General features: G+C 40.5%; 1 pseudogene; it reads left to right on the plus strand.

Moving 5' to 3' along the window:
* The first annotated feature begins 9,583 nt into the window (after positions 1–9,583).
* Positions 9,584–10,611, plus strand: LOC142461079 (putative monooxygenase p33MONOX pseudogene; annotated as a pseudogene).
* Positions 10,612–25,947: the final 15,336 nt, after the last annotated feature.

Here is a 25,947-nt window from a genome sequence, read left to right on the forward strand (position 1 = left end):
GAGCCATCTGAAAACCTTGCCTTCCATATAGCCAGAGGCAGGAGTCAACTGTGCTTCCTCCCCCTTCCTTCTTCTCCGAATTTAACACCAACTACTACTCCCATGCCACCTTTATCTACGCTGTGTCCACAAATCGCTGCTGGGTCATTGCGTGCAAGATCCAAACAGAACTTGCAGACAATACTCACCCATAAGGGGGCTTATCAGGGGAGTTAACAGGTTATTCAAAGTCAGGATCAATGAACAGCAAGAGCGAGTTATCGGTCCACCACTTCTCATCCAGCACCAATTCCCTCTCCAGTTCTAAGCCTGTCATCCCTGTGGTCCCTTGGCCTGTGTTTTCCTGAACCAGGAAGCCCCCTTGTCTCTCTGGCTCTCAGTTCCATGGTTGGGGCCTTGCTTCGATGGCTCTGTTCAATTTTCTCCATGTCTCTGGTGTTTCTGGATTCATCGTCCACCACTTCAGACAAAGATCTGGAAGTTGTCCTCCAATGGGCCTGGTTTCCCTCTCTGCTCTTGTGTCAAAGGTGGCTTATCTGTAGACCCTGGGGTATTGCCTCACAGAAGGTTCACAAAGAAGGGATGAGTCTACCAGGGCTCACAGTATTCCTCTGGTTCCTTGAGGTTTCCTCACCCCCAACTATCATGACTCCAGTCTTGCCTTTCACTGTGAGCTAGACCAGAGCATGTGCACAGGTAAAGGTAAGAGATAAGAGCTCCGGACACACAGAAACCAGGAATAGGAACGGGAGTAGTGATACCAGGAGAGCAGGGGGAAGTAGGAAGAGGACATAAGAGAGAGGGAATTGATCCTAAGGATAGACACATAACCCCCCACCCACCCACCCACCTCCAAAGGGGCAAACAACCCTGAAGGAAAGGAGACAGTGGTCCATGGTCCATGTAAGATATTAAAATAACAATAATTGATAATTTATCAAGGGATCATGAGGTTGGGGAGGGGAGGGAGGGTAAAAATGAACTGATACTTAGGGCTCAATAGAGAGTAAATATTTAGAAAATAATGATGGCAGCATATGTACAGATATGCTTGATGCAATTGATGTATGGATTATTATAAGAGCTGTAAAAGCCCCAATAAAATGATCTTTTAATTTAAAAAAAAGATGGCTCATCCTTACAGCCAGGAGTTGGTAATGAAAACTGACCAACCCCTCTGCGAGTATTACACATACCTCATTTGCACAGTTCCACCCAATCATTTAATGGAAGTTATAGAGACCTGGGTAGAAGAGCTGTATTTAAAATATTCACCAAGCATTCATTTGTCATTTTGTGCCATAATTGATAGCTCATTTTATTTCCAAATACTTCCAGGATAAATATTTATTTAAAATGTTGCCAAAATGATTTCCCTTAATCATTAAATACTTTTCATTTATCTGCTCCTTTCCAGTGGTAAAATGCTGTTAATCACAGATTTTACAACAAATATTTGGACATTGCTTCTATGAAGCATTTATATTAGAGGGGGAAATGTTTTCATATTGTTAGTCTCACCTCTTTTTATTGTCTTTTAATAATTCTGCAGCTTAATGAAGAACTGGTTTTGACTACTTTTTTGTGTTCAGTTGGAACCTGAAAACTTGACACTTTTTGCAAATAATATTGATGTTTTTAAATGCATATTTAAAGAGAAACACTTCATGCTTCAAGTACAGATTCACCATTTTAATAATGTAATACTGGAGTGATAGAAAACCAAACCACTTGTTTAAAATTAAAGAATAAGCCTTTCATTACAGCTAGCTGTGACTAGAGCACAGGCTAGTGCCTGAACAAACACTCTCCACCCTGATCAAGGGTGGTAAATAGGCATTATACGATAATGAAATTTTGTGAAATGATCACTGAAGATAAGGGTACTAGAGCAAAGTGTAGTGAGGAGAGCAGATGGTTCCTGGCTGTCAATCTGAACAGTGTCTGGGGTCTTGAAAGCTTGTATTAAATAAGACACCGTCGAAGTAAGGAGCCAGCTAAATTCACACAGAAGAAGCATGCCAGCTTGTGCGCTGCAAAGATGACAAGTTCAACATTCTAATGTGGCGAAGAGAAAATATCACAGCTAAACTTGTGAGCATCTAATTTGGAGAAGGCTAGGGAGGACAGTGGGCGCCCAAACCCCATCTGCAGAGTATCTCATCAGACTGAGCAGCTGGCAAATCCTTCCTAGCCGAAGGCAAGAGTCCTGCCCTCAGCACCAGGCCCATGGTCCTCATAAGCAAACAAGACCTGAATTAGAACTGGGTGAAAGTATCTCTTGGATGTCCCATGGCAGGCGTTTTCAACATTGACGGTGGTCTTCTCCTCATTACGCATCATTTGAGTTTTTGCCTTTATACGAATCCGATCTTATCCTTACCATCTTAGTGAGACGGACCCACTGTAGCCACTGTGCTGCCATCTTGTTGACTGCTGACATCACTGGCCTCCTTCCCCCTCCCATCTCGGAAAGTCCCACTAGTGACTGATTTTAGAATGTGCTCTTGTGTTCTCAAAATCAGAACATTGGAATTAATAATATTGTCCCTTTTGATGTTGTAACCAGGATATTACTGTCTTTATTTTATTAACCAGGTTGTTACAATCAATGCTGTCCTCTGTAATGACCACTAACTCCAAAGAATCGTAACATTAATTTTGCGTTCAGCTCTGTCCATGCTTGCGTAAGTCCTAGTCAAAAAAATGAGTTTTGGGCTGTTAAAGATGGACTGGAATGCCCTGGCAGGCCTGCAATCAAAGAATTGCTTTTAGATTCTAGCATTCTGGTCATAACTGAATAACAACTCTGAAACTATCAAGACATTACAGTGGCTGTCTTGTATTTGAACCCACAGCATCAATGCGGTTTGCCTTGCATTATTTTCTGTTGGGTTCCGCAGCTGTGAGGCACAGGAGGAGTGGATGCATGGTGGTAGTAGCTGATACAAGGCACTGTGGGGAATGCAGGGGTTGGGACTTGGGCATGGGGAGTGAACAGTGGGGCAGAGTGGGGAGATAGCATAGAACTGACAGCAATTGCACAGCTCAGTTTGAAGGTGATGTGAACGGGGGGAAGAGGGGAGTGTGCTCTCAGCTAGATGTGGTGGGGATTGTACAACTCCCCCTGATGTGACTGAATAATTGACCTGTTCAATTGTATGATATGTGAATTATGTTCCAATAAAACTGTTGGGAGTGGGGCTGAGATTACAACCCCAGAAACCCTATGGGACAGTTCTACTTTGTCCCATATCAACTGAAAGTGAGGCAAATGGGTCTGCTTAAATTTATATCTAAATAAATTAAAATCAAACACACAATTTCTAAGTCACATATAGAAACATAAAGAAATAAGGTGAAACCAGGGGCTAGATCAGGAGGGAACACTGGGTCATTATATTCTTTGCTTAACAGGCAGGTAGGACTTTGGGAGGTGGTCCAAAGGGGACACTTTCAGATGAGTCAGGATCTGTCAATATTTACTGCATCCTTGCTTATCTGGCAGACAGGTTTTCTGGAGGGGCTAGAGGGACATCAGCAGGATGGGTCAAGGTCTGTCAGGAGGAAGAGAGGAGCTTTCCTGGCAAGAGTATTTGCAGCGAAGTCAGAGTCTCCTGGCTATCAGGGTGCAGTTAGAGATAGCAAGTTTCAAGTCATACAAGTTGGCAATTTTTAACAAAATGAAGTTCTTCAAGCTACACTGGGTTGCTACATTAGTAAGGAATACATTTAGAAATGGAAAACTGTATGCAACTCAGTCAAAGAAAAATGATAGTCTTGTTTATTCTTAATCTAGTGACAGAAAGTCTCTGTAAAATAACTAACAAAATAAGAGAAACATACGTAACTCACAGCCCAAGAAACATTTTAACAACCATACTGTGGAGAAAGTAGAGGATGCTAATGAGAAATCATGACTTTTATGTTACTCTAATTTTCTCCTACATATTTATTTGCTCTACTTGTGTGTTTATCTTCTTACTTTATTGTGTTAAGGTTCTCTTTATATCCATGACAAAAGGCACACTAAACACTCCAAATTTTATCTCTACTTTCATCTTCTAGAGGAAAATATCACTTAAATATTCATCTTTTTCTAAATCTTAATTCCCCAAAGTAATCCTGTTAGTTCATATTCAACTAGATATTGTACTTTCTCCAATCAGTTTCACTACCCAGGTAGTTTCCTTTTTCACATTTGAATGAGAATAGTTTAAAATGGGATGAATAGTTAAGCTTTTACGTTGGCAAAGTAAGGTGGCAGAGAACTCATTTTACCATCCATTGTACTATTGGTACTCATAAATACTCTAAACAGGAAAGATGAATGGCAACTGGGCAACTCTGTACTTCAGCTATTTCCTTCAAGAAACTGCTACATATTATTGGAGGTCCATATGCAAAAATATCAATCTATCAAATCAAACTTAAATTTTGAAAGGTTTTATGAAGTGAAATAAAATTAAACATTAGACCTGTTAGTTCATATCGTACTTTGTCAGAATAGCCTGTATCATCAAAGGAGCCTGCTGACACTGTGGGTTAGGCATTGGACTGCCCATGACAGTGTTAGTGGTTCAAACCTGCAAGCCCCTCCGTCAGATGAAGAGTTCATTCTCATTCATAACAGCCCCAGATAAAACTTCCTTCTGGAAGCAGGTAGTCTGAGCTTTCTCTGTGTCAGGCATATCTAGTTTGACTACTTAAATTAAGCAACCAATTTGTTATTCTTTTGCTAAAAATATCATCTGAGCAAAAAGTCTCAGATTAATAAACATATTCTAAAGTATTCCACATTTAATTGGATGTACTGCTAGAGTTTTCCTTGCAAGGTGGTAAATAAATGCTTTCTGTTTAGCACTGCAAACCACATCTCCTATGTTCCTATTTGTTTCATCCAAGAACAGGTGGAAGAAATTTTCCTGCCAAGAAACCTCCCATGATATTCACAGTGTGAGAGTTCAAACTAAAAAGCGATCACTTGACTTGTAAACAGATTTAATTTGCCTGCAATTGGCATGACGTTGACACAACATCACACAGGCATTTCATAGTCTAGTACCCTTCTCCTAAGATTATGCTATAAAACCCCGAGAAAAACAAAGACTTCAGTGGGAAACAGAGTTTCTGGAACAGAGACGGGCATGGACAAAATCCCTAGAAAGTCAAAGTCGCATGAAGACATTTCTTTAAGAACAGAGGCCTGCAGGAGAGGGATCCAGGAGGGAGGCCATGGATGGCAGCGTCTCTCTGAGCTTGCAGAGTGAACGGTTTCTTTAGGGCTGGGGGTTACACTCCGGCTGCTAGCCTTGAGATCCGCAGTTAGTGGTCACTGGCTCCTCTGGGCCAGAAAGATGAGCGTTTCTACTCCAAGAGGAAACCCGTCCGGTCAATGTTATCCTGTCCTATGGGGTCATCATGAGTCAGGATTGACTCAATTGTGTTCAATGTGGTTATTTGGGGTCTATTTATCTTAGTCAAGATCGGTAGACTTTTTGAGAGGGCCAGGTTTCTGGTTGGGGCCATCTGGTCAGTCATGCGGTTTGGGGTTTGGTCCCTGGCCTTTATCAGTGAGGGAGGAAGCATCACCAAGCCAAGCGGACGCATCAGAACCGCGACTGTAGGTCATTTAGCAGTCACAGTGTCCTCCCTGGGGACCCAGGAATCACTAAGAACACTTGTACTACAATGGGGCCACAACTGTCCCTTCCCAGCAGGAAGCAGTTACAGAAGCTCGATGACCTTCACCCCATTTCCAAAATGGTGTTGGCATGTAAGTTCCAGGGGAAGTGGGGGAGGGGAGTGGTTGTTGGAGTTCGTGTTAGGACATGGTGACCCCTTTTTCCAGGGAGATCCTGGTGCCACTGGCTTCTTGACTGGATCGGTGGGATGTCAACAATGCAGAGCCAGGCAAGCAGGTCGGAGAAGGAACCATAGCAGGATATTGAGCAATAAAGTCAGGATACACTGGGTGCAGACGCCGGTGTGTCTGCAGTACAGAAAGCGTGAAAGTAGTGAGACCTATCCCAGAACTGGCACGTTCTTTTGATGTGTCTGGAGGAGGCCAAGAGGCCATTGAGCTCAGGGTTGGGGATTTTCAAAAAAATTAACCAACAGGGTGGTTATCACCCATTCGTTGGGATTGAATCGGGGGTCTCTAGTTGATTGAAATCCAAACATGTCTTCAATTGGCAAGGTCCTGGGTGATCAGGCTCATGACCTCTGGCTCCGCTGTTTCCAGTATGTCTGACTCCTCAGTCTGACAGGTCAAGTGGCTTTCCCTGTCCTTAATAGCACAGAGTATGTTGGGAAAATGATGGTTAAATTTTGATGTAGGAAGCAGGCAATATATAGCGAACCCACAGGCTGCAGAAACAATGCTCTAAGGGGAGCATAACAGACAGGAGCAGGACAGATGATGTTGCCTTGTAAACTAACTGGTGATGACAGGGACACTCCGCCCTGCCTGCTACAGGGATGAACAAAGGACCTTTGAGAACAAGTTATGAACAAAAGACTCTCTGAGAACTGGCTGTGATACACAATTTAACCTTGAAGCCAGGTCCTAGTGAAAATCCTTACACCGGACTGAACTCTAAGATAATTCTGAGATGTGCTGACCCAGAGCCGCTGCCCAGATAAGTTTGAAAGACAAGATGCATAAGACACAAGGATGATTTGAGCTACTAATTAGAAAGTTGCTTGACCATCTGCAAAGGGGCAACCTCCTCCACTTTGAAAGTGACATTTAAGAAAACAGCTTTGTTCTCCTAGACAATTGTCACTTCTCAATTCACAAGAGGGGTGGGCAGAGGGTGTGGGGTGGGTACTTGCTTTGCTTCTGGGGAGAAAGAGGGATGGAGGGAGGAGGGAAGAAAGAGGGAGAGAGATAGAGAGAGAGAAGAGAGAGAGATGATTTTTGGACCCTAGCAAACCACAGGGGCTTGGAGCTTGCTAGTTCCCCATGCATGACTGACTGCCTGGGTGCCAAACTTCAAAGTAATACTTGTGGTGTTAGTCTGGGTTGACCAGAGAAATAAATCCAGATACACTCATGTGTATAAGAAAGAGCTTTATAGAACAGAGTAAATGTATATTAAGAAAACATCCCAGCCCAGTCCAGATCGAGTCCATAGGTCCAATATTAGCCCTTAAGTCTGATACCAGTCTGTAAATTCCTCTGTAGAATCATAGGAGACACACGATTATGCCGAGTCCAGCAAGATCACAGGCTAGTGGGTGGAAACTCTTATAGATCATCTTAGTGCTGGTGTGGGTCTCCACATGGCTCCTCCAGCTCCAGGCCTCTGTCCACCATTAGAATAGCTCCTTGAGCCTTGCCAATAGGAATTCAAAGCAGAGAGTCTTCGTCCTACCTCCTGTCAGCTACTTATCTCTGTCACGCCTCCAAATGAGGTCATCAGCTACAATCTGATTGATAGGCTAGACCTTACCCCTTCGCAAGTTGACAGGGGATTATGTAACTGCCACACCTATGAAATCTGCACCTGAATTGTCTTTCACAACTTTCTCCTCCTAAAAGACTAGATTTACCTAGTTTTAAAGGCATGCATAGCAAGGACACCTGTGACTCCTAAAATGGAAAATTTGAAGTAAGAATAAAAGAGTTATATACTATCTCCAGAAGTACCATTAACAATTAAGTTTAAAATACATATTTTCAGAATCAACAAATAAAAGGAACATTAAGAAAATCCAGATCATTGGCACAAACAGTATCTTTAAGACTTTGAGCCATGTTCCCATATGGTAGTATAATTGCAGCAATCTCTAAATTAGAAAGCCAGAATGATTTGTATGTCACTTTTTTAGGACTTATTCTTAGGTTCCTTATGGAAGACAGGGACACTATTCACAGAGAAAGAGATCAAACAATAAAATAAAATGATAGTCATGTGTTCTTTAATATAATAATCCATTTAAATCATCAAAATGGATTTATTAAGCAATTTAAGATTCATGAATGGCAAGGAAAACAAAAATGTTAGTTTACTCCTTCACTGTGCTTATCCCAGTTATATTGATTATCTCCCAGTTATTGTTTTGGAATTCCTTTTTAAACACCACTTTTGCGCTGTTGGGTCTTCATTGGCCTGCTTAAAGAGGGTGACGATTCAGACCCATCAGCCGCTCCATGGGAGAATGATGAGGCTATCTGATTCAGGAAAGAATTACAGTCTCAGAAACTTTATCAGGATCTGCGTGAGTAAGAATTAACTCAACAGCAGTACATTTTCTGCTTTTATAATCATTAAGAAGCTTTTGCAGTATTCGTCCTGAGGGATTTATCTGTCCTGGAGTCCCTGTATTTCCAGCTTTTATCTGTACCAGTGTACACGCTTTGGTCTAGCCGTATTTGTAAGGTAGAATTGGGGTCATGATAGTGGGGGGAGGAAGCATTTAATGAACTAAGAAAAGTTGGATATTTCATCGGTGCTACACTTCAAAATGAATGGCTCATCTCTTCCTTGTGATCCTTCCGTAAGGGGATGTTCAATTGTCTACAGATGGGCTTTGGGTCTCCACTCAGCACTTCTTCGTCATTCACAATGATATTGATTTTTTTTGTTGCAGATCTTTGATGCCTTTCATCCAAGACAGATAAACCACTCAGGACCTGTAACAAGAGTACCAATAGCAGCAGGGGAAGGGGAAGGTGAGGAGAGAGTGGCAGGGACTGATCACAATGATCTACATATAACCCTCCCCCCCAGGGTGACAGACAACAGGAAAGTGGGTGAAGGTAGGTATCGGTCAGTGTAAGACATGAAAAAATAATAATAATTTGTAAATAATCAGGGGTTAATGAGGGAGGGAGGGTGGGAGGGGGAGGGGAAAAATGAGAAGTTGATGCCAAGGGCTCAGGTAGAAAGAAAATGTTTTGAAAATGATGCGGCAACATATGTACAATTGTGCTTGACACAATGGATGTATATGTACGGATTGTGATAAGAGCTATAAGAGCCCCCAATAAACTGATTTTTAGAAAAAGAGAGGGAAGCCTTTTCAGTATCACGAGTTAAGCATTGGGCCGCTAGCCAGCAATTTCAGTGATTCCAAACCCACCAGCAGCTCCCCAGAAGAAAGATGAGGCTGTCCACTCCTGTGAGAGTTGAATGTTTGATTCCTAAGGCCTCCGGTAGCTGCCCACAAACCACTACCAGCTTAGACCTTAGCTCGTGTTCTGACGCCCCACCATTCACATTGTGCTGTGAGTCCGGCCTGTGCCACAGTGTCTCGGGAGAAGCGAGTGGTCTGAACCTCCGCAGTGTTGGAGCTTGGACCACAGGGCGACCTGCCGTGGCGACATTCGCTGCAGCGATGGAGGATCCGGTGTGACCGCATAATGTCTGCAGGGCGCTGTAAATGCTTGCTGCTTGCTGTTATTACAAGCTCTGGAGAGACTCTTCCTGGAAAGCTTTTCTAGCATGCAGCAGCTGGACCACGCGCCTCACTGATAGCTGTCTGCCAGCAGAATTGTCGCATCATTTCAGTGGGGTGGCAGGAAGTGAGCGCTAATATTGTTTACAGAAAAACTATTTGGATCCCAGTGTTTTCAATGGCTTTGGGATGCCCAGAAGTGCCTGCTCTTGGGTCTCCTGGGCCTCTGGACAAGATGTCCCAGCCCATTGAGATGTACCATCAGGCATTTGGCTCTGAGGACGCCCTCAGGGGTCCTCAAATTACGGCCCACGGGCCACATGTGGCCTGTGGAGGAAATTTATCCAACCCGCCGGGTGTTTTTGCCCCGCTGTCTGTCCTGCTTAGCAGCCGACTTGTCCAGTGTGCATAGGAATTTGTTCATAGTTTTTTTTTAAAAACCTATAGTCCGGCCCTCCAACGGTCTGCGAGACAGTGAACTGACCCCTGTTTAAAAAGTTTGAGGACCCCTGCTTGACTCCTCACCCATCTGACATAGGCAGCATTCCCTGGGAGCCAGTGATTTCAGAACCCAGGCACCAGCACCTGGCCAAGGCGGAGGAAGGAGAGGCCAGTGACGCCTGCCATGACTGTGTCATCAGCCACGGACAGCACAGCCAAGATCTCTGGGGTGAAAGCTAAATCCACCTGCATTATCACCAATTCTGTGATCACAAAACAGACCCAGGAGAGCAGTCAGCGCTTTGAACAACAAGCAAGACAGAGAGATGTCGACTACCTACCCCACATGGGTCTCACCACCCAGGAAACCAGCTACCTGCGAGTGGCAGAAGTGTTCCCCAAGGCACAGCTGCATAGGAAAGAGAAGACACAGGAAGAGAAGCAGCCTGTGTCTGCCCAGTGTACCCTTTGTAGCAGCTGGCCCTCTGCCCCCAAGCAGAAATCCAGGGACTGGTGCACCTCTGGCTGTCCCACAACCTTTCCCAGCCCAAATTTTAGCATCATGGGTTCCGGAAGTGGGGATAGGGACAGGACCTATTGGATAAACGGAGCTTCTTTGGGACTAGACGCCTCCAGAAGTCTGGTTGGGGACGTTTTGCCACCCAGACCTCCTGGGGCCAGAAGCCCTCTTCAATGGAACTGATCTGCCCACAGGCCACCATACTACAGGCCTACACGCATCCCCAGGCAGACAGGAAGAAGTAAGCCCCCCAAATTTACAACCTCAAACTTCGTGGTTTGAATGCGTTCACCCCCACTGGGCTCAAGAGTTCTGTCTGTTCTAGGAACTCTGAATCCAGTTTCCAAGGTTCCCTTTACCTTGGCTCTGACATTGAAAAGGTCTATTTTTTTTTTTAAATACATGGTAGAGCTAGAGATATTGTAAGTTTTGGAGGACCCGTAGTGAAAAGCTTGACCTTATTTTGTATAAGAAGTCCTTTCCTACTGCTTTAACAGAGCCGACACCATCTCAGCAGGGCTGTACGGGGTATCCCATGGCCTTGTCCTCTAGACAAGAACCTTGATCATGACTTCCTAAGGAAATGTTGCTGCAGTTCCCAAATGCAGGCATCTTGACTTCTTAACCACTGTCAAGGCGAGCGTTGACAAACTATGGAGTGGACATGCTCCCTGACCAGTTCCGACCATTGGGCCCTTCTGAACTGTGGGCACTGGGCTGGTGCTCTGCACTGCCTTGGTTGGTTGGTTGGTTGGTTGGTTGGGAGGACTGAGACCGGTTTTGAGGTCTGGGTACAAGGAACAGCCATATTGGGCTTACGGTGGCCTTTCCTTTCCTAGGGCACTTCGTAGCCAGTCCTGCCCCGCGTCCCCCTCGGGCCAGTGCTGCTGCAGGCATGCTCCTCATCTCTGTGTGTCACACAGAGCAAGCACTCGTCTTGCAACCCCCTGGGTGCAATTTAATAAACGCCAGTGTGCTCACAAACTTAGTAAAGGAGACATTTTAGTGCATTGCTCTAATCTGGACGTTAATGTCTTTTGAAGTGTAGAAGATGATGATACAGCTAGGTGATAGCTGAGCTGGAGGGTCAGGTGAAATTACCATTGCTTTTTTATTTTCTTGTTCAGCTCAGGGCTGGGAACTCTTTTTCTTGCCCCCCTGGGGTACCAAGGAGAGTAATATTTTTCAAAGCAAGGGTTTCTCACCAAAGTGCACCTCATACATTTGTCCACAAACAAAACCTACTGAGGAAAAGGCAAAAGGGAGCTGCCTTTTTCCCGCTCTCCTCTATCCACGTCCAATCTCTGTCTGGAGTTCACGCTCAGATCACCGCTGATGTTGACTTGGATACCACCCATGTAAGAATCTGGCTGACCTTTCCATAGAGACACTGGAGTCTAAAATCACCAGAACAATTCATTTATTTGTGTCTTATGTTATGCTTTTATCTCTGTTTTCTCAATACAAATTCTTACTACTTTCTCAAAGGGGGGAAAATATTTAATGTTTTAAAAGTTCTACGTGTGAGAATTTGGGGGGTTTGGTGTTATGATCATTAGCATTCCCCTATGAGATAACTTTTGAACTGAAAGGTGAGAATAATGGTGATTTTAATATTTTTCTTAAGATTTTTATTCTACCATCTATTTCAATTTCTTTAGTTTTGAGTGTTCCATAAAACTAGAATCTCAGTTGCATGTAAAGGAGAAAACAATTTCAAATAATACACTAATACAAATACACCAATACACAAATGTACCAATACAAATACACAAATACAAAACACTAATAAAATTATTCTCCAAATAGTTTTCACTGTTTATTAATAACTCAATTTTACTAATAAGATAGCCATGTAGCTTATAGGCAGTGGTAGACCAAATAATGCCTTTCCCAAATATTCTTTTTTTTCCCTATAAACTTAAAACAGTTTTAATAGGCTTATTGGCATATAACACATATCATCATGCAATGTAATCATTCAATCATATTAAGAAGAGTTGTGCAATCCTCACCACAATCTGTTTCAGAACATTTTTGTTTTGTATTGTTAGCTCCACATTTTCTTTCATCCTTCCGTGTTGTGCCCCTAGATAATTACTAACCCAGGTACTGTCTCTCTACATATACTTACCCTGAATTTCATATACAATCATACAAAACACAAACAGGAAGCAAACAAACAGAAAAACAGCAACAACAGTGACTAGACAGCACATAGAAAAACTTAATTTAAAAAGAAAGAAAATATTAAAAATGGATACAACTTTAAAATGGGTAAAAGGAGAGATCAAAGGATAAGGTATTATATTTTAACCAGAGTTTTCCTTAATCAAATTTACAATAGTCGGTACCAAATATTCTGACCTGTGCTTATAGCACCTTGTTTACAAATGTTACCTGGTCTACACGGTGAAATTTGAATTATTGAGATGGAGAAATAACTCAGGGAGGTTCAATGGAATCTCCATATGCTTATAAGGAGGCTCAGAATCAGGAAACGGAGTATCATTACAGAAATACAGGCTAACGATTCTTTTTGTAAAGGTTATTTTTCCAAGATATTTTGTCACTGGTGTCAAAGACAGAGGACATAGCTTAAGGCCCCAACAAGGAAAAAATGTTTTTGTCAAAGCCATAATGCACAAATGGGAAACGCAGTAATCCACAGAAAGAAACACACCACCAGGTAAAATGAAAGGAGCCTGAGTAATATGCATGAACTTGTCAAAGCAATAGAAAAGACCAAAAGGTCACCAACTAAATATATGTTTGTTCTACTTATTGAACAAGACAAACAAAGCGGTTCAAAAAAAATTACTAGGTCTTGTCATCCTACAATCTTGTATGTTGAGCTCATTTTTGCAGACATTGTGCCAAATCATCTCATTGAAAGCCGTCTCGTTTTTACTGACCCTCTCCTGTACCATCCCTCCTGATGGCATGTCCGAGGTAAGAGGAGGTCTCCACATTCTCACATGTAAGCAGAATTCTGGTTTAGAACTGACCCTCTTCAGTAATAACAGGATTTATGAAAACATCATTTGAAATGTGCTGAAAAATAATCCAAGAAAAAGGACTAGATGAAAAATAGCACCGTATGAGGATTTTGGGGAAACTCTTGAACACTTATTAATATGCAGATAACAAAAATTTGCTGGATGAAAATGAACATGTTTAATATATTTACTGAAGATCAAAGACATAAAGATTAAGATCAAATTCAAGTCTTTTAATATGGGTCACACATCAACCACAAAACAAAACAAAAAACCTCAACTGGATGAATATGTAATAACATGATAAACAGAAAAGATGAAAGTAGTAAGGAATTTAATTTGATTTGATTTACAATCAATGACTATGAAGCACCAGTCAAGAAGTCAAATGGCATATTGTACTGGGTGAAATAGCTGCAAAAAAAATAAAGCTGTTTAAAGTATTATAAAAAACAGGGTTGTATCCATTCATCATATTTATTCAATCTGTATGCTGAGAAAATAATCAGAGAATATGGATTATATGAAGAAGAATGAGGCATCAGGACTGAGAAAGGCTTATAAACAATTTGCAATATGGAGATAACACAACTTGTTTGCTAAAAGTGGTTTGAAGAATCTGCTGATCAAAGATTTTAGTCTTCAGTATAGACTACAACTCAGTATAAATAAAAGCGAAATCTTCACAACTGGACGAGTAGACAACATCATGATAAATGAAGAAAAGGTAGAAGTTGGCAAGGGTTTCACTTTGCCTGGGTCCACAATCAGTGCTCCTGGAGGCAGCAGCCAAGATATAAATGATGTATTGCCTTGGGCCAAACAGCTTCACAAGACCTCTTCAAAATTGAAACACAAAGATACTGCTTCGAGGATTTAGGTGTGCCTGACCCAAGCCATTGTATTTTCCATGGCCTCACATGCATGTGGAAATAGGACATGCACGTGAGGTCAATAAGGAAAATGGTTAAAGAATCAGTGCCATTGAATTAAGTTGCTGATAAAGAATACCGAAAGTACTATGGACTGCCGAAAGACCAAACACTGTTTTTGAGGGAAAGGTACAACCAGAATGCTCCTTAGAGGCAAGGATAGCAAGATTTGTCTCAAGTACTTTGGGCATGTTGTCAGGAGTGACCAGTCCCTGGAGAAGGACAACCTGCTTGGTAAAGTAGACACGGGGGTGGGGGGGATGAAAGTCCTCAAAAGTTGGGTGGACACAGTGGCTGCAGTGATGATGTCAAGCAGGGGAATAGGTTTGAGGCTGGCGCTAGCCAGGCAGTGCTTCATTCCGTGTGCATAGGGGGCTCTGACCAGAACAGATGCCCTGGAGTCTAACAGCAAACACAGTCGAAGGCTTATGGCAGGAAACAATAGCTTACCCATTTTTGTATTTTTGTTTACTATTGGTTTCTATGATTTTGCAACTATATATATATATATATATATATACAGTTTTATTTTGACATAATGCACATAGGATACAATTCTATAGTTCAATAATATCAAGAGGGCTTGCATATCATTACCATTGTTCTCTTTACTATTATCTCCCCATTTCCGAAAGCCTCCCCGGTCATACCTCCAAGAAACCAGTAATTCAGATACCATCTCTATAAATTCTCTATTCTGGATTTTATATACCAAAAAACATACAAAAACAAACACACACAAACTCAGGGAAACAAAAGTGCAAATGGCAGTATCAAAACAAAATAGAGAAAAACCTTATTCAAAAAGAAAGCAGAAAATATTAAAAACTAGAACAACTTTAAAATGGCTCAAAAGGGTGTTACATTTTAACCTACCTGCATCTGCCATAGTATACTTTCCAATGCCCGCTGCATGACAGCATGGTCATTCACATCCCATCTATGCTGACAGAGGATTCACTGGGAAGTTAAACCACCTGAATTGCTTTCCTGTTCACTAAAAAACAAAACAAATCAGAAAACGGACACAACTTTTAAGTGGGTGAAGAAGGGTACTAAGTAAGAGGCTACATTTTCATATAAGTATCTACTGGAATCACCTGTACAACACTTTCTGTCTGAGAACAAGGTTGTTCCTATCTCTGGACTATGAGGGGATTCACAGTTGGGTAATCTATGTGGGGGCCCTGCAAATGGGTTCGGAGCTTCCACTGTCCTCCGTAGCCTTCTGCACCCGTGTATTCACAACGTAAGCACTGCTAATCATTCGTGCCTTCAGATATGCATCCAATCCTTGGATCACTTAGACTCGGGCGCTTCTTCCATTTGCACTTAGTGGATGTCTCACTGAGATGGCTACTTGTTTGAAGGCAAGCCTTCAAGACCTTAGAAGCTCTTCTTTTTGATAGCCGGGCACCGTATAGTTTCTTTACCACATTTTGCTGTAGCACCCATGACCTCACTGATCTCTTCATGATGGTGAATATCAAATAAGGTCATTGTGTTCGTCTAGGTAGACTAGAGAAGCAAATCCACAGAAACTCATATGTATATAAGAGAGAGTTTTATAAAGAGGGTAAGTGTACATTAAGAAAACATCCCAACCCAGTGCTGTCCAGCCCATAAGTCCAACATTAACCCATATGTCCAACACTGATTTACAAAGTCCTCCTCCATCTCACAGAACACACACAATGATGCCGACTGCAGGAGGAAAGCCGCATCAGTGAATGTGTAAGCGTCTCAGTGCTGGCAGGGGTCTCCACATGACTGCTCCAGCACCCAGGGCTGCATTGGGGTAGGCCCATGTGGCTTCTCCAAAAAACATATATATTATAATTTTGGTATTTTAAAGCTGCCCACTTGTAGTATTTGTTACAGTAATATCAGGAAATTAAGATAACTAATATCTCCATGTGTTTTGCCTTTTAAGTTCTTTTTTTATGTTTATATGTTGTTTTAGAACTTGGCATCTAATACATGAAAATGGAGGGAAAGGGGATGGTTTCTTTGGGAAAGTTATTTTAGACTTAGCACAAAACATGTAAAGCAGGGTTTAGTCCAAGTAGAACCTAAACATAATAGGCTTCCTCTTGTCATGGAAGAGAAGTGCGGATGCTTTCAAAGCAGAGTGTTTGAAAAATAATCAGTGGAAATGGAGTCTTCTATAAAGGGTATCAGGAGAATGTGAAAACCTCTCTGTGGGATTGGTTCTTTTTCCTAATTCTGGAATGGAAAATCAATGATCTGCAGCTCTTTCCTGATCAGTTCAATCTGGTTGATTTGATATGAGAGAGAGAAAGAGGGAGAGAAGGAGGAAGAGAGAGAGAGAGAGAGAGAGAGAGAGAGAGAGAGAGAGAGAGAGAGAGAGAGAGAGAGAGAGAGAGAGAGAGAGAGAGAGACTTTTAGTCTACCCAAGTATTCAGGGAGGTTGTTTCCTTGTTTCAAGGAGGCAGCTGAAGACTGTGGGAGTGTGACAACCTGAAAGGTGACCCAGTCTCCATGACAGAAATAACTCAGGCTCAAAGTCAGGCAGCACTTAAAAATTTTATATACGTAAAATTATATATGTAATAAATATATATTTTTTCTTAACTAGTTGGTGCCAATAAGCACTGCAATTTGACGCTTCTTTTAGGGAGAAATCTCAAGCCTGCTGATTCAATTGCAAGGCTTCCTTTGAAATGATTTGGTGAGTTTCTTGTATATAAGTTGTTGCTAGGAAACGGATAACAATTATTGAGTAGGATGGAAATTTAAAAAATGGCAAGGATTCTTTCCATTAAAAATATCAGTGAAACAGTGAAAGGAGGGGTGGAGATTTGTAAAGGAAAGGAAAGATGTTAGACTTTCTTTTTCTTCTTTTTTTTTTCACTCCCAGATGCTAGGCTGGTCATTCAAGTCAAATGAAAAGAATTATTGGTAATCAAAACGTACTTCACAGAAGTTAGGGCAGATGGAGCAATGTGTTTACTCCCAGACTCAGAATGGAATAGGGAAGTAACTCCTAATCTTTTTTTAACTAATGGAGAAAAATAGTTTTAAAATATATATCTGATATCTACATTATGTATACAACTGTGATTTTTTAATCAATGAAATTTATAAACAGGAAAGCATATTATGCATGTGCATACAAATAATCATATACAAAGTATTTTAAATTTGCATGTAAAAACAAAATTTTAAATTATATTTATTCATTTATATATTTAGTTTATACATTTATATGTACTTTTACCCTTTAATCAAAATAGCATTAAGGATCTATTTTATTGACTTAAAAATACTGTCTCTCCAAAATATTGTTTTCATGTCCTTCAACCCCAATTTTTTTTTTCGCTTGGTGAATACACTTTCTACAACAACTAAGGGAAATGTTACATTAGCTTAGTATCTTCCAAGCTTGGGGAGCTGTTGATTGCCCTATCTTTGTATCACTCTCAGCAGTCTTCTTTCTCTGACTTGATACACACTGTAATTGTAAAAGTCCTTACTGGATACCCAGGAGACCATTAGTAAAAGCACAGTGAATGGATCATGAAAAATGAAAAAATATTCCATGTAATTTCCCTAATTCATTTATATTTTCATACCCTAGCCTTTTCTTAAGCTTATCAATGCTATTTTTAATACTTTGATACTGGTACATGTGTAATATGGACTAAAATTACTAAGCAATAAGTATACTTTATTAATGAATTTGTATTAATTTTCCAAATACTTTTACCATATCATGATCCAATTTTATATTTCAATTTATTTTGAAATTGATATTAACAAATTGTGTGGTAATTACATCTATGTGAGCTAGACACTCCTTGCTACTGGTCGAGTCAGACCTGCTGCTGTCTCCTTGGAGGTATGGCCTTCTCACAAGTAGAGCCCTCTCTCCCTCTTCACCTGCTGCTTGCTGACAACCCTGAGATTTGCCAGAGCCTGGCCATCCTTCCAGCGACCTTGGGTCCACACAACTCTGCACTCACTGGCCTGTGCTCCTCCTGCATTCTGCATCATTGCATATGGCTGCCTGAGTCTGAAGACAGATGTATGGACTAGCATAGAACTTATGGACTGGAGTTGGCTTGGACTTGGATATTTTCTTGCTTTATAATTACTTCTCAATATAAAGCTCTTCTCTTATACATATAAGTGTGTCACAGGATTTGTTTCTCTAGTCAACCCAGCCTAATGCAAATTGAGAAAATAAATGAGTAAATTTAAGGTAAACTTTGTTTTTGTTCTGAGGACTCTTTTGTAAGTAGGTTCTGACAGTCAAATATACCGTGATTATGATTTAAAATTTTTATTACTGCTGCCATTAATTACCACTATCTTTATAAATTCATTCTTTGTCTTTGGGGGCTGTAAAGAGAATAATAACATAAAAAATTTTGCGTTGCAACATTGACCATAATACACATTACTAATACATTATTAGCTGAAACAAAACAACAAGAAGCTGATGTTTGTCATGACTCAAATATATCATGTCAAGAACTACCTTTTTCAGAAAGCTTTGTGAACCTTGACTGTAAATTCCTCTCTAGAGTGTTCAGTTTCATAGTATAAGTTATAAAATAATTAGCCTGCGGCATTTCAAAAACAGAATACTTAAAAGTGAAATTTAAAACACTTGAAAATAAATATCTTTTATATTTTTAAAAATGAAGAGAGCTAAATATTACATTATAAATGAAAAGAGTAACAGGTTGCTATAGCTATAAAGGGGTCAACCAAGAGAAACATGAAAAATAAACCCAAATTAAAAAAAAAACTAATCAATTGAGTCATTTTATTGATCTTGCTGTTTACTATGTATCAGTTATGAAGCATATACATGAATTTAAATATCAGTAGTCTTCCCTGTCATGGAGATTGCCGTTCAGGACAGAATGGTGTGAGACACGACATAGATGAATGATGACTCTCTGGGGAAATGAATGACTACCAGGAAGAGAATTGTGAACCAGACAGAAATAAATACAAGGAAAGAGAAAATAGCAATAGGAGTTCCAATGATAAGGGTCCATATTGTGGTTATAGTCTATTTTAGAAGAATTACTACCAGACGAAGCCCAAGGAGTTGGAGATTAAAGATGTCCCAATGGTCAAGTCTTCCAAGATGCTTCTGCACCATATCTGCCCCACCCCTTCCAGACTTTTATCTTGAAGATATTTCCTGTTCCTGGGTTCTGTGGTTTGTTGTAAAATCTCCCAGAAACTCATGAAAGTTTCAAGAAGTGTTTTATGTTCTGGTGTGTGCAATTCAGTCCAAAATCCAAATGTCAGGCAGAGGTAAGGCAAATGCTCAGGCCAGATCAGGAAGCTGAAACTGTCCAAGAGTCACAATATTTCTTCTGGCTTCTACCATAGTTAAGTCATTAAATCGAGATATGACTTTCCACGTGAAGTGGTGGTGTTAGAATGTATGATTGAATGTGCCAGTGTATATATACAACTTGGAAGGAAAACAAAAGATAGTGTCTTCAATCAATGCCCTGTATTAAGGTAGGGGAAAAGATGTCCCCAAAGAAACAAAGGTTGTGGCTTGGTTCACACCCTCTAGTAAGGTCAGGAATCAATCTCACCCTTACCTTGTACAATAATATAGTGGACCATGCCCTCCAAAAGGATACTAGAAGTTTATGTAATCCAGAATTATATCATACAAGGAATTATGGTGAGAAGGGCACCATTAATTGACTATATATAGGTCAGATGAACAGGGGTGTGGAGTGTAAAAGAGAACTCTTAGCAAAAGGGAGGGAAGAATATTTGACACAAAGCAAACTATGAAAAAGACTCTGGCAGAATATGCTGGCTAGCTAATGCTCTCTACTTGATCTCTCGGTTCTAATATCCATTGAAATGCCTACACAGAACTCAGGGAAAGTTCATGATTTCAGCGTTTATTAAGGAAGTTAACAAGTTGTAATGCCACTATTAAGGAAGTGGACACGTTATTATGTCACCAAGTAATGCTTAGGGTAGAGATGTTTATTAGGACATGTTACAAAGTTCTTTCAGGGCTACCCATAAATTCTCAATGGGGTATAATACTCCACTGAAATTTCAGACAAACACTCACTCATACTCCCTGTGTCAGCAACCCCAGCTCATTTAATTGAGTACCCAGAGGTGCCCAGAGGTGCCTGAGGGCCCTTGGCTCCCCTGCCTGAGTCAGCAAATGCACCTTCTTCTATTAAGTGCCCAGAGGCACAACATTCTCAAAGGCACAACATTCTCCAAGGCAGTCTGTTGCCTCAAAGCATCAGCTTTACTGGCTCCCCAGATTGAGAAGATCACTCAGGCCCATCCTTAGTCTCCTGGTTCTGCTGCTGCTGCTCTGACACAGCTGTCCTCTAGATCCAAGATGCTCACTTCACAGGATGTCAGCCCCAGAGGACTCTCTCCAATCTCGGATCTGGCTGGGAATGTGATCCGCCCATGCTTCTGAGAGGGGTCACTTGATTCACACCAGGCTGGCACTCCAGGAAATCATGGTAGAATTTACTGACTGGTGAATCCCATCTTTATCTTCCCCCAACAGACCCTGTGGCAGTTACATAATTTCATGTCAACTGATACATTCGTGCAGGGGTGGAGTCTAGATTGTCAATTGGGTCACAACTTGATGATGCCTCCTTGTGGGTGTGGCCTTTTCATGAGGATTCTGCAAACTTCCTGTCTTTCTACCTGGATGTGGGCCATGCACTTTCACTCTGCTTCACCTTGCTGTTGAAGGGGCACAGTCAAAGAGCTGGGGGAGCCACGAGGTATGGGGAGACCCATGTCAGCGCTGAGATGTTTCCACTGCCCCTACGTCCACAAAATCGTGCACCCACTGGCCTGTGATCTTCCTGCACTTTGCACCTAGTATTAGACTTATAGGTTAATATCAGACTTATGGACTTGATCTGGACTGGGCTGGGATGTTTTCTTGATGTATAATGATTTCTTGAGACAAAGCTTTCTTACACATATATGAGTGTCTCTGGGTTTGTTTCTCTAGACAACCCGGATGAACACAGACCCATTAAGGAAAGGGTCATCTGGTGGAAGTTAGAGACTTTGGCAAGGTCGAAGGTCTGGGCTCCCCATTTTAGAGGAAGGAGCCATGGAAAACACTATGCATGTCTTGGAAATAATGTTAGACACTGACGGTCTGATGAATAGAAGCACATTGTCAGAGATAGTGCCAGAGGATGGTTCAGAGGGCACTTGAAATGGGACTGAGGAGGGGTTGATTTCTGGGAGTGGAGTTGACCATGTAACTTGGGCGTGAAGCTTTGGGATCTTCATTTGCTGACAGGGCCTAGCAGTCCACACAGTTGGAATGATGAGATGCTTTCCATTGGGTAAAGCCTTATTATACGTGACAATTATCCCTTTAAATTTATCTTTTAATTTTTCATAAAATTTGCTTTTCTTTTTTCTTCAGTTGTTATTATCATGTTGACCTACTGTCTTCATCAAATTATTGATAATTAATTAAATTTAAATTTCTTAATTGAATTGAAGTAAAAAATTCCTTAAATATAAGTAGTTTTCAGTGAATGTGCTTGTATGTACTACACCACGTGCATAACATATACTGCAATAATATTATTGAGGCTGGGTTTAATCATCCACTTCAAAAGTGGATAGTCAGCTTGTCTAATTCTCAGTTATTGAATGTCAGATTTGACATTAAGAACTAGATTCATCTGTTATAACTGCCAGATTTCTTTCCCTTAAATCGAATGGAAGTTATTATAGGTTATGGATTACTTATTATGATAAAATAGATTATTTCACCATAATACTATAAAACATTAGCTAAAATAAAAAGCAGATTCACAGACAATTAGTTATTGTGATTCTGAAATAAATTCTCTGCATAATATGATTTAAGAGCCACAGATTTATTCTCTGCATAATGTGGTTTAAGAGCTTTTGGCAAAACAAATATTTATTTAATTCTCTAATCTATGTATGTCTATCTTGATGTGTCATCATAATATTCACAAAACACATACAAAAAAATTAGAAACACAATTCTCTACCCCATAATTGTCAGACCGATAAAGTAGGTAAAATAATAGCAAAGCAAACTATTATTCTATATGCATTGACAAATAAACCATCCAAATGAAAGTAAACAAAGTTTATGATTTTATTATCCATCTACTTTCCCCAAAAAATAAACCATTTTCCAATCTATAGTTTGTCATTTTTTTGTTTAATACAGTAGAAATTGTGTGCTTTTGCTTCTCAGTTTTGGTGGTGGTGCATATAATTTTTCCTCTAATATAGCAATAACTTTAGTTTGGAGATATGGCCAACTTCTGGCATAAGGAGAAATAACTTTTTGATGGCTTCCCTTGATCTTTGCTGCCACTCTCCCCACCTGCCTACCAAGGTGCCACTTTGGAGAACCTGGATGACTGGATGACACTGGAGCACCTCTGGTTCTGGGCATTTCATCCACATCTGTAACAGCCTGAGGCTGTTACTGAGATTGCTACCATGCCTCACCTGCAGCCAGGTGCCGGAATGTTCATTCAGCAGCAGTCTCCAAAGCTCCATTGGCTGTGAAGTAAGAACTGACAAATGGCCATGGATAGAGTTAGCCCACAGAGTGACCTCCACTAAGTAGCTAGGACAATATATATGATTTGGAAACCTAGTAGAAAGATTTTTTTAGTTAACCTTGTGTAAATATTTGAATAACCTTGTGTAAATATTTGATTTATTTAAAGAAAATAACTCACACAGTTGTTCAGATTGCTCATAGGTAGACAAACTGAAAATCTCTATATCAGGCAACAGGATGTTGACTCACAGGGTTAAAAGTATATTTCCTTATAGGAAAAATTGAGAATCACATTTTAATGCAATTTATGTATCATATTTCAATTCTATGAGGAATGATGCACCATTCAATTGGCTATCATGTAATAATTTGTGACAAGTAAATTGAAAAACAGATTTTTTTATTCATTTCAGTGTTATGTGTATTAAACCATTCAAATTTTCCAAGAATATATAAATAGTTGGGTATATTGTTTGTACTACTTTATTGTTGTGTACTTACAAGGCTTTGTAGACCTGTAGAATCCATTCTTCACAGAAATGAAATGGTCATGCATAATTTTGATGTGCCAGAAGGGAGGGAGTCTCTCAGACCACATCACATTATTTAACATTGATGAGTAGAATAAGAAACTTTTGGAAGGAATCGTGAAGCATAGGAAAGTTTGTGAGTCTCAGGAAATGAGTATTTTCTGTTTATTCACCAGTGATAGACAAACCTAATATTTCAAGCACCATGATAGTTAGTTTTTTTTTGGGGGGGGGCAACATTACACCCATAAGAAGATTTGGGTGGAGTTTAGCCTGTCTATCAGGCCCCAGCTTAATAACCTCCTTTAAGGGTGTGACTGAGATGAATAGCTTGCTAGAGGCTCATCCCTCTCTCTTTCTTCCTGGTGGTCATCCTGGTGGTTGGACCAGTATCGCCTGAGCTAGCTGCCCTTTGGGCCACATGTGCTGTGCTACCCATGAGCCAAGGCAACCCATGACCATGGACCATGATACTCTGCTGTGCTGTTTCACAACTTGGTGCTGTACCACCTTGCCATATCTGCTGCATGTGGGCCAACTCCACTCATTTTTCCACCACTCCAGACAGTGAAACTCTTGCCATCCATCGCTATTCTATGAGTCCCCACCGCAACCTTCTTCACTATGTTGTGTTGCTGCCCTCTGCTACATGTCACCACCTCTTCTGCCTGCTGGATGCTGCCTTGGCCACATGGGTTGGAAGGTCCTTTAATTCATTAACTGACCCACAAAAGTGAGTTGGACTGAGCTCTCTGTACTGCTCTGTGCACTAATTTGTTGTTAAATTCCTTTTTTTGCTACATAAACTAATTTATATATATGTATATATGTGTGTGTATATATTCATATATTCATAAGTGTCCTGGTTTTGTCTCTTTAAAGTCCCTGGTTAACACAGGCACTTATTGCTATGAAATTTTTAACAGAGATGTCCAAAAACTGGTACTAAGATTTCTTGATGGGATAAAGGAAAATGCAGGACAATTTTTAGAAGAACTCAGAAAAACGATAGTAAAGCAAAACAAGGAATTTAATAAAGATATCATCATAGACTCAATGCCATCAAGTTAATGCTGACCTATAGTGAGCTCCATGGGTTTCTGAAACTGCAACTATTTATGGAAGTAGAAGCCCAGACTTCCTCCCTCAGAGCTGCTGGTGGTTTTGAACTGTCATCCGTGCTGATTGCCACCCAACTCATAACCACGGTGCTATCAGCGATCCTAATAAGGAGATAGAAACTTCAAATAAAAAGCAACTAGATACTCCAAAGCTTAATAATAAAATAAAAATTAAAAGCATCTTAGAAGAATACAGAAGTAGAATCAAAGCTATGGAAGAAAGAATCAAGGAACTAGAAAACTAAGACTCTGAAATTGCTCATTTTGAAGAACAACTGGAAGAAATGAATAGGGCATGAGGATTCTGTAGGACATAAAGAAAAATAATATACTCATAATAGCAATTCCAGAAGGAGAAGAGAGAGAAATGCCATCCAGAGGATATTTTTGCAGAAATAATCATAGAAACTTTCCCAAATATGGAAGATGAGATTCTTTTCAGAGATGTTCAATGAACTCCATATAGAGTAAACCCTAGGAGAAACAGCCAACATATCATATCATACCATATCATATAATCATCATATCATATCATACCATACCATATCATCATCATATCATTTCCTGGGCACAAAGATAAAGATCTTTGAGAGCAGCACAAGTTAAAGGAGTGTCCCTTACAAAGGACCATCAATAAGGTTATGTGCTGGTTGCTCACCAACAGCCATGCAGGCAAGAAGGCAATGGGGTGGCATATGTAAAGCCTTAATAGAAAATAACTGTCACTCAGAAATAATGCATCCAGCAATATTATCATTCAAAAGTTAGGATGAAATTAGGATTTTCCCATGTAAACAAAAATTAAGGAAATCTGTGGCCACCAGATCATCCTTGCAGGAAATAATAAAACATTCTCTAGGAAGAAAACATAATACCAGCCCAACAATCTAAAGTGTCTACACTAGGCAACTCCTTAGTGTCATATAATAAAGCAGAATTACAATGAGAAAATCTCCCAAATGTGGAAATGAGATGGTGAATCTGGGCCATGCAATTATAATTGGCAAAACATAAACAAAAATGGAGACAATTGCTATGCACTCATTTCAAGAAATATTTTTTGCTATTTTGGCAATTCATAGTACATTCAACATTCTTCACCAGCACCATAATTCAAGTGCATCCATTCTTCTTCAGAGTTTCCTGGCCAGTGTTCAACTTTCACATATACAGGAAACTGAAAATATTATGCATTGAGTCATACCATGTCAGGCACACGTTAGTTCTCAAAGTAATATCCTTGCATTTCAACATTTTAAAAAGGTCCTGTGCAGTAGATTTGCCTAATATAATGCATCCTTTGATCTCTTCACTGCTACTTCAATGAGCCTTGGTTATGGATCCAAGAAAGACCAAACCCCCAACAATGTCAATCTTTTCTCTACTTATCATGATGTTACCTACTTGTCCAGTTGGGAGGA

This window comes from Tenrec ecaudatus, chromosome 11 (genome assembly GCF_050624435.1).
Source record: "Tenrec ecaudatus isolate mTenEca1 chromosome 11, mTenEca1.hap1, whole genome shotgun sequence".
Classification (NCBI taxonomy): Eukaryota; Metazoa; Chordata; class Mammalia; order Afrosoricida; family Tenrecidae; genus Tenrec; species Tenrec ecaudatus.